Source organism: Panulirus ornatus, chromosome 32, assembly GCF_036320965.1.
Source record: "Panulirus ornatus isolate Po-2019 chromosome 32, ASM3632096v1, whole genome shotgun sequence".
Lineage (NCBI taxonomy): Eukaryota > Metazoa > Arthropoda > Malacostraca > Decapoda > Palinuridae > Panulirus > Panulirus ornatus.
The window spans coordinates 5,238,438-5,249,114 of NC_092255.1; the positions used below are offsets into that span (position 1 = coordinate 5,238,438).

The 10,677-nt window shown below is 51.1% G+C and overlaps 1 protein-coding gene across 1 annotated transcript in view; it reads left to right on the forward strand.

Moving 5' to 3' along the window:
- Nucleotides 1-501: 501 nt before the first annotated feature.
- The window catches only part of LOC139759006 (uncharacterized), a 183,523-nt gene continuing 173,347 nt past the window's right edge, over nt 502-10,677 (forward strand). The window contains exons 1-2 of the mRNA XM_071680889.1: nt 502-558; nt 10,291-10,677. The exon at nt 10,291-10,677 is cut by the window's right edge and continues 1,304 nt beyond it. The gene's annotated coding sequence lies outside the window, so the exon portion shown is untranslated. The remainder of the gene's footprint in view (nt 559-10,290) is intronic.

Here is a 10,677-nt window from a genome sequence, read left to right on the forward strand (position 1 = left end):
AGTAGGGGGTTAGTAAGGTTGAGTAGGGGGTTAGTAAGGTGAGTAGGGTTAGTAGGGGGTTAGTAAGTGTTGAGTAGGGGGTTAGTAAGTGTTGAGTAGGGGGTTAGTAAGTGTTGAGTAGGGGGTTAGTAAGTGTTGAGTAGGGGGTTAGTAGGGGGTTAGTAAGTGTTGAGTAGGGGGTTAGTAAGTGTTGAGTAGGGGGTTAGTAAGTGTTGAGTAGGGGGTTAGTAAGTGTTGAGTAGGGGGTTAGTAAGTGTTGAGTAGGGGGTTAGTAAGTGTTGAGTAGGGGGTTAGTAGGGGGTTAGTAGGGGGTTAGTAAGTGTTGAGCAGGGGGGAAGTGTGTTGAGGAGGGGGTGGGGGAGAGCCAGCCGTGGCACACCGGGGTACTGGCACTGTCGTCCTGGGGGAGTGCCAAGGTGTGGGCGTGGCCCTGGGGCTTCCCAAGGTCCCTCCCCTCCACTTCCCCCTCCCTCTTCCCCCTCCCTCTTCATCTCCCCCCCAGGCAACACCAGCCCGTCTAAGACAGTTGATCGCTGGCCACCACCGTCTACCTACCAGGTCACTTCTCTTGTGTTCTGTCCCCCCCCTATACAACCCACCCCCCCCCTTCACATCTCCCCCCTACACAACCGTCACACGTGTGACGCAGAGGGGGAGAGGAAGAAGAGGAGGGGGAAGAAATAACGTGTGACGGACGTCAAGGGGGAGAAATGGGGAGGGGGGGGACACTGATAACAACCCCCCCCTTTTCCCCCCTCCATCATCAGTGACGTTATGAAGTGGTTCGGGTGTGATGTGTGTGTGTGGGGGGGAGGGAAGTGGGGGAGAGGGGTAAGTGGAGGAGGAAGAAGTGGGGACTGGTAGCCATCATCATCATCACTGAAGTGGGCTCTAGTGTTGTGGACGATTGTGGGCTAAACACCCCCCCACCCCCACAGTAACGACCATTCTAGCTAGTGTGGGCGCCCACTCCCACAGACCACCACGCCCACAGACCACGCCCCCATGGCCCACAAGCCACCGCCCACTGGCCACGAATCCCCCCTCCCCCACATGTGTATATTTGTGTATATATATATATATATATATATATATATATATATATATATATATATATATATATATATATATCCTCAATTAAACCTCAAAATTCTAATTAATTCCAATTCCCCCGGGTCATTACGGGGCGAAGTGGTGATCAGTGAACCTGTGGGGTGACCTCGTCCTTAGGGCCACAGTGGCCCAGAAAGTGGCCCAGGTCGTCTCGGACCCTGACCAGCCAGTAGCTGTGTTGGCTAAATCTATTTTTCCTGGGCCACTCAGTGAGCATCGCCGCCGAACGAGGCTGGGGCCACTCAGTGAGCGTTGCCGATTTGCCTGAGGCCAACGAGGTTGAGGCCCACGTGTATATAGTCACATGTACCCCCCCCCCCCCCGCTCCCCGACCTGGTGTTGAAGCGGGGATTTCCATACCCCATAACCTGGTATTGAAGTGGGGGGCTTCCTTATTCCATAACTTGGTGATGAAGCGGAGGGCTTCCATACCCCATTACCTGGTGATGAAGCGGGAGGCTTCCTTCCCCATAGCCTGGTGATGAAGCGGTTGACATCCTTCCCCCATAACCTGGTGATGAAGCGGTGGACATCCTCCTATAACATGGTGATGAAGCGGTGGACATCCTTCCCCATAACCTGGTGATGAAGCGGTGGTCATCCCTCCCCCATAACCTGGTGATGAAGCGGTGGTCATCCCTCCCCCATAACCTGGTGATGAAGCGGTGGCCATCCCTCCCCCATAACCTGGTGATGAAGCGGTGGCCATCCCTACCCCATAACCTGGTGATGAAGCGGTGGACATCCTTCCCCATAACCTGGTGATGAAGCGGTGGTCATCCCTCCCCCATAACCTGGTGATGAAGCGGTGGTCATCCCTCCCCCATAACCTGGTGATGAAGCGGTGGCCATCCCTCCCCCATAACCTGGTGATGAAGCGGTACCCATCCCTTCCCCATAACCTGGTGATGAAGCGGTGGTCATCCCTCCCCCATAACCTGGTGATGAAGCGGTGGCCATCCCTCCCCCATAACCTGGTGATGAAACGGTGGACATCCCTCCCCCATAACCTGGTGATGAAGCGGTGGCCATCCCTCCCCCATAACCTGGTGATGAAGCGGTGGCCATCCCTCCCCCATAACCTGGTGATGAAGCGGTGGCCATCCCTTCCCCATAACCTGGTGGTGAAGCGGTGGCCATCCCTACCCCATAACCTGGTGATGAAGCGGTGGCCATCCCTACCCCATAACCTGGTGATGAAGCGGTGGCCATCCCTACCCCATAACCTGGTGATGAAACGGTGGACATCCCTCCCCCATAACCTGGTGATGAAGCGGTGGCCATCCCTACCCCATAACCTGGTGATGAAGCGGTGGCCATCCCTACCCCATAACCTGGTGATGAAGCGGTGGCCATCCCTTCCCCCATAACCTGGTGATGAAGCGGTGGCCATCCCTCCCCCATAACCTGGTGATGAAGCGGTGGCCATCCCTACCCCATAACCTGATGATGAAGCGGTGGCCATCCCTCCCCCATAACCTGGTGATGAAGCGGTGGCCATCCCTCCCCCATAACCTGGTGATGAAGCGGTGGCCATCCCTCCCCCATAACCTGGTGATGAAGCGGTGGCCATCCCTCCCCCATAACCTGGTGATGAAGCGGTGGCCATCCCTCCCCCATAACCTGGTGATGAAGCGGTGGCCATCCCTCCCCCATAACCTGGTGATGAAGCGGTGGCCATCCCTCCCCCATAACCTGGTGATGAAGCGGTGGCCATCCCTACCCCATAACCTGGTGATGAAGCGGTGGCCATCCCTCCCCCATAACCTGGTGATGAAGCGGTGGCCATCCCTCCCCCATAACCTGGTGATGAAGCGGTGGCCATCCCTACCCCATAACCTGATGATGAAGCGGTGGCCATCCCTCCCCCATAACCTGGTGATGAAGCGGTGGCCATCCCTCCCCCATAACCTGGTGATGAAGCGGTGGCCATCCCTCCCCCATAACCTGGTGATGAAGCGGTGGCCATCCCTCCCCCATAACCTGGTGATGAAGCGGTGGCCATCCCTCCCCCATAACCTGGTGATGAAGCGGTGGCCATCCCTCCCCCATAACCTGGTGATGAAGCGGTGGCCATCCCTCCCCCATAACCTGGTGATGAAGCGGTGGCCATCCCTACCCCATAACCTGGTGATGAAGCGGTGGCCATCCCTATCCCATAACCTGGTGATGAAGCGGTGGCCATCCCTACCCCATAACCTGGTGATGAAGCGGTGGCCATGCCTCCCCCATAACCTGGTGATGAAGCGGTGGCCATCCCTACCCCATAACCTGGTGATGAAGCGGTGGCCATCCCTTCCCCATAACCTGGTGATGAAGCGGTGGCCATCCCTACCCCATAACCTGGTGATGAAGCGGTGGCCATCCCTTCCCCATAACCTGGTGATGAAGCGGTGGCCATCCCTACCCCATAACCTGGTGATGAAGCGGTGGCCATCCCTACCCCATAACCTGGTGATGAAGCGGTGGCCATCCCTTCCCCATAACCTGGTGATGAAGCGGTGGCCATCCCTACCCCATAACCTGGTGATGAAGCGGTGGCCATCCCTACCCCATAACCTGGTGATGAAGCGGTGGCCATCCCTACCCCATAACCTGGTGATGAAGCGGTGGCCATCCCTTCCCCATAACCTGGTGATGAAGCGGTGGCCATCCCTACCCCATAACCTGGTGATGAAGCGGTGGCCATCCCTACCCCATAACCTGGTGATGAAGCGGTGGCCATCCCTTCCCCATAACCAGGTGATGAAGCGGTGGCCATCCCTACCCCATAACCTGGTGATGAAGCGGTGGCCATCCCTACCCCATAACCTGGTGATGAAGCGGTGGCCATCCCTTCCCCATAACCTGGTGATGAAGCGGTGGCCATCCCTACCCCATAACCTGGTGATGAAGCGGTGGCCATCCCTACCCCATAACCTGGTGATGAAGCGGTGGCCATCCCTACCCCATAACCTGGTGATGAAGCGGTGGCCATCCCTTCCCCATAACCTGGTGATGAAGCGGTGGCCATCCCTACCCCATACCTGGTGATGAAGCGGTGGCCATCCCTCCCCCATAACCTGGTGATGAAGCGGTGGCCATCCCTTCCCCCATAACCTTGTGATGAAGCGGTGGCCATCCCTCCCCCATGAGTGCCAGTATAATTGGCACTGGTCGGTGTTGGGTGGGGTAGGGGGGGTGGGGGCTGGAGATGGGGTTAGCAGTTGTTGGCACCCCGCCTCCCCGCTTCTCCTGCCAATGAAGTAATCCCATATTATCGTTTTCTGTGAAATCGTAAAAGTTGAATGCTGGCCGGGGCGTTCGATTTAGCCAGCTCGTTGATCGTGTCGTTTATTGGTGTCGTTGAACGCATCGGGGCTTGAGGATACGACCCTTGTGCACACGACGGTATACGACCCTTGTGCACACGACGATATACGACCCTTGAGCACACGACGGTATACTACCCTTGTGCACACGACGGTATACGACCCTTGAGCACACGACGGTATACGACCCTTGAGCACACGACGGTATACGACCCTTGTGCACACGACGGTATACGACCCTTGAGCACACGACGGTATACGACCCTTGTGCACACGACGGTATACGACCCTTGAGCACACGACGGTATACGACCCTTGAGCACACCACGGTACGACCCTTGACCATGACGGTATACGACCCTTGAGCACACGACGGTATACGACCCCTGAGCACACGACGGTATACGACCCTTGAACACACGACGGTATACGACCCTTGTGGACACGACGGTATACGACCCTTGAGCACACGACGGTATACGACCCTTGTGGACACGACGGTATACGACCCTTGAGCACACGACGGTATACGACCCTTGTGGACACGACGGTATACGACCCTTGAGCACACGACGGTATACGACCCTTGTGGACACGACGGTATACGACCCTTGAGCACGACGGTATACGACCCTTGAGCACACGACGGTATACGACCCTTGAGCACACGACGGTATACGACCCTTGAGCACACGACGGTATACGACCCGTGAGCACACGACGGTATACGACCCTTGAGCACACGACGGTATACGCCCTTGAGCACACGACGGTATACGACCCTTGAGCACACGACGGTATACGACCCTTGAGCACACGACGGTATACGACCCCTTGAGCACACGACGGTATACGACCCTTGAGCACACGACGGTATACGACCCTTGAGCACACGACGGTATACGCCCTTGAGCACACGACGGTATACGACCCTTGAGCACACGACGGTATACGACCCTTGAGCACGCGACGGTATACGACCCCTTGAGCACACGACGGTATACGACCCTTGAGCACACGACGGTATACGCCCTTGAGCACACGACGGTATACGACCCTTGTGCACACGACGGTATACGACCCTTGAGCACACGACAGTATACGACCCTTGAGCACACGACGGTATACGCCCTTGAGCACACGACGGTATACGACCCTTGAGCACACGACAGTATACGACCCCTTGAGCACACGACGGTATACGACCCTTGAACACACGACGGTATACGACCCCTTGTGCACACGACGATATACGACCCTTGAGCACACGACGGTATACGACCCTTGTGCACACGACGGTATACGACCCTTGAGCACACGACGGTATACGACCCTTGAGCACACGACGGTATACGACCCTTGAGCACACGACGGTATACGACCCTTGTGCACACGACGGTATACGACCCTTGTGCACACGACGATATACGACCCTTGAGCACACGACGGTATACGACCCTTGAACACACGACGGTATACGACCCTTGAGCACACGACGGTACGACCCTTCACCACGACGGTACGACCTTTGAACACGACGATACGACTCGTGTGTAGGTCATGAGGTTCTCATGAGCAATGGGTAGTGATGGGGGTGATGGGAGTGATGGGGGTGATGGGAGTGATGGGGGTGATGGGGTTGGGGCGCCAGTGCCAACATAAGCTCCCCAGGGGAGCTCTGGCCCTCCCTCCCTCCCTCCCTCCCTCCCTCCCCCTGACCCCGGGGGGAGAAGAACATAGGTGATGGGGTGGCTACTGACGTGGTGGTCTGCCCTCCTTCCCTCTCCCTCCCTCCCTCTTTCCCTTCCCTTCCCTTCCCTTCCTTTCCCTTCCCCCCCCTCCTTCCCTCCACTAGTGTGATGGTGATCTACCCTCCCTCCCTCCTTCCTCCCCTCCCTCCCCCCCTTCCTTCCCCTTCCTCCCTCCTTCCCTTCACTAGTGTGATGGTGATCTACCCCCTCCCTTCCCTCCCTTCCCTCCCCCCTTCTTCCCCTTAGTGTGGCAGTGACGTCATGATCCCATCAGCTGAGATGATAAAAGTCGTTCTTTTGAAACCCTCTTTCCCCCTCCCTCCCTCCCTCCCTCCCCTCCCTCCCTCCCTCCTCTTCCCTCCCTCCCCTCCCTCCTCTTACCCTCCCCTCCCCTTACCCTCCCAGCCTTCGGAACCCGTCGACCCCTGACCTCCAAATGTCATTAGAGCCTTTTAAAGATAATGAGTCGATCCCTAACCATTGTCACTACTGCCTAATTGACCCCAACCATATATATATATATATATATATATATATATATATATATATATATATATATATATATATATATATATGTGTGTATATATATATATATATATATATATATATATATATATATATATATATATATATATATATATATATATATATATATATGGTGGCCATTTTTTTTAAATTTCTCTGTAGCTTTAACTGCCGAACTGGGCCATTAGGGTCATTAGGTCAGGTGGTTGGGTTAGGAAAGTACTTGTTGAATTGGCTTGGGGTCAGGTCATGGGTTGGGTCAGGTCATGGGTTAAAGCGGGTCATGGGTTAGGTCAGGTCATGGGTTGGGTTGGGTCAGGTCATGGGTTAGGTCAGGTCATGGGTTAGGTCAGGTCATGGGTTGGGTCAGGTCATGGGTTAGGTCAGGTCATGGGTTAGGTCAGGTCATGGGTTAGGTCAGGTCATGGGTTGGGTCAGGTCATGGGTTGGGTCAGGTCATGGGTTAGGTCAGGTCATGGGTTAGGTCAGGTCATGGGTTGGGTCAGGTCATGGGTTAGGTCAGGTCATGGGTTGGGTCAGGTCATGGGTTAGGTCAGGTCATGGGTTGGGTCAGGTCATGGGTTGGGTCAGGTCATGGGTTAGGTCAGGTCATGGGTTAGGTCAGGTCATGGGTTGTTTAATTAGTTATCAGATAATCTTGTTAATTACTTCCTCCTCCCATCCATACTACCCCCTTTACTCCCCCCCTATTTCTCCCCTTTTCTCCCCCTATTTCTCCCCTTTTCTCCCCCCTCCCTATTTCTCCCCTTTTCTCCCCCCCATTTCCCCCTTCCCCCCCGCCCTTTACCATACCATTGTTAACATGACTTAATTAATAACCCTCCCCCCCACCGCTCCCTCACCCCATTTTCTATACCCACGTCAGATTAAAATTTCCTTTTCTCATCCTCATTTTCCAAAAATGATTCATCCTTTTTCACATTTATTTTTCATCTTCACTCGAGCCTTGTGGTGGTTCACATATCAGCGTTCAGGATACAGCTTGCCTCAGCTTAGCGTAGACGAAGCTTGGATTTTGTGGTCAAGTTGTGTATTAGCTGTGGTGGATTTTGTGGGCGAATTTATCTAATTTAAACTGCTTGTTAGTCCCCTCATAGCGTAGAGATAAAATGCCTGGGAAGCGGATACAGTAGTTGTGATTTGTACCTCGAAGTGGCTGGGTTCGAACCCCGTGTCCGCGGGAGTCGACCCGCACTCACCCTAGCTGTTCATCCTCCCTCTTTCTGGGCTGTTTGATGAACAAGGTCTCCTGGCTTAGGACGGGGGGGGGGGGCATAAATTAGAGACGTTGTTATAAATGTTCATTTGACGTTATTATAAATGTTCATTTGACGTTATTATTATACATGTTCATTTGACGTTATTATAAATGTTCATTTGACGTTATTATAAATGTTCATTTGACGTTATTATTTTACATGTTCATTTGACGTTATTATAAATGTTCATTTGACGTTATTATTATAAATGTTCATTTGACGTTATTATAAATGTTCATTTGACGTCATTATAGATGTTCATTTGACGTTATTATAAATGTTCATTTGACGTTATTATAAATGTTCATTTGACGTTATTATAAATGTTCATTTGACGTTATTATTATAAATGTTCATTTGACGTCATTATAGATGTTCATTTGACGTTATTATAAATGTTCATTTGACGTTATTATAAATGTTCATTTGACGTTATTATTATAAATGTTCATTTGATAACATGTGTGTGACCAGTTCACAAATATTATAATAATTAACATGAGGTTTCATCATGTTAACTGTGGCCCACCATCGGCTGGCCAGAGATTAACATAGTTAAATTTAGGAGTGAACACGTGTGAGGGAGGAGGTACCAGGAAAATACCCCCCACCCACCACCCACACCCACACCCACACCCACAAATGTCCTCATTTCTATTAAGTGTGGGAGGGTGTAGGTGTGGGTGGGTGTAAGTGTGGGAGGGTGTAAGTGTGGGAGGGTGTAAGTGTTGGAGTTTGTAGGTGTGTGAGGGTGTAAGTGTGGGAGGGTGTAGGTGTGGGTGGGTGTAGGTGTGGGAGGGTTTAGGTGTGGGAGGGTGTAAGTGTGGGAGGGTGTAGGTGTGGGAGGGTGTAAGTGTGGGAGGGTGTAGGTGTGTGAGGGTGTAAGTGTGGGAGGGTGTAGGTGTGGGAGGGTGTAGGTGTGGGAGGGTTTAGGTGTGGGAGGGTGTAAGTGTGGGAGGGTGTAGGTGTGGGAGGGTGTAAGTGTGGGAGGGTGTAAGTGTGGGAGGGTGTAAGTGTGGGAGGGTGTAGGTGTAGCTTTGAGCTGTGTACAAGAGGGAGGGTTTTCGTCACCTCCCCACCAACACCAAAATTTCAGTCTTGTGTCTTCATTTCGATCTTTTAGAACGCTTTGAATTTCGATCTTTTAGAACGCTTTGAATTTCGATCTTTTAGAACGCTTTGAATTTCGATCTTTTAGAACGCTTTGCATTTCGGTCTTTTAGAACGGTTTGAATTTCGATCTTTTAGAACGCTTTGAATTTCGATCTTTTAGAACGCTTTGAATTTCGATCTTTTAGAACGGTTTGAATTTCGATCTTTTAGAACGCTTTGAATTTCGATCTTTTAGAACGGTTTGAATTTCGATCTTTTAGAACGGTTTGAATTTCGATCTTTTAGAACGCTTTGAATTTCGATCTTTTAGAACGGTTTGAATTTCGATCTTTTAGAACGCTTTGAATTTCGATCTTTTAGAACGGTTTGAATTTCGATCTTTTAGAACGCTTTGAATTTCGATCTTTTAGAACGGTTTGAATTTCGATCTTTTAGAACGGTTTGAATTTCGATCTTTTAGAACGCTTGGAATTTCGATCTTTTAGAACGGTTTGAATTTCGATCTTTTAGAACGCTTGGAATTTCGATCTTTTAGAACGCTTGGAATTTCGATCTTTTAGAACGCTTGGAATTTCGATCTTTTAGAACGCTTGGAATTTCGATCTTTTAGAACGGTTTGCATTTCGATCTTTTAGAACGCTTTGAAGTTCAGTCTGAGTTCACCAGCTTGAACAGATGATTTTTTTGTGGAGGGCCCATCAGGTATTATAATTTTTTTTTTATACGTCCTGTATTGATCTAATGTTATATATATATATATATATATATATATATATATATATATATATATATATATATATATATATATATATATATATATATATAATCGAGATCAGTTAACTTTTTTTTTTATTTTGTCCTTGAAGTTTGCGTACACCTCTCTCTCTCTCTCTCTCTCTCTCTCTCTCTCTCTCTCTCTCTCTCTCTCTCTCTCTCTCTCTCTCTCTCTCTCTCTCTCTGTTTACATCTCGGGTAAATGGGTCTCCAAAAGGCAATGATGTCTTTACGTTCGTTCTGGTTTAGGTAAATTGAGGTGGTGAACGTTCACCCACAAGGGGGATCAGGGCACACAATTTACAATTACAGGTAAAAAGGACAATTGTATATGTACCTTTTCCGTAAAAAATGGGTGTCGTTTACATTGGTCCTCACGGCGAATTTACATACTTACTGTAAATCGTCCCTTTGATTCCGCAGTCGATTAGAAAACGAGATTGGATCGACGTTCTTCTATATATAGAGAGAAAACGAGACTCGAACGAACGCATTTGAAAGAAAACGAGTTATGAACCCAAAGGACTCGCTGGAGACTCGAACCCTGGACTGTGTGGAAGCCGTGGTTCACTCAGTGCTCTGAAGCCTCGGTTCCCTGTCATGAAACAGGGCATTCAGACCCGCTGGAGTGGACAGTGAGGCAAGGGCGCCGCCCCCCGGACCCACGGTGGCCTGGAACAAGGGCAGGAGGCCATGCGGTGAGCGGAAAAACCCCTCCTCCTTGGCAAGACCCACCTGACGAAGGTGATCACAGTGAGTGAGGGAGGGAGGAGGAGGCCCTTGGAGGTGAAGACAAACCCCTTTTTGACG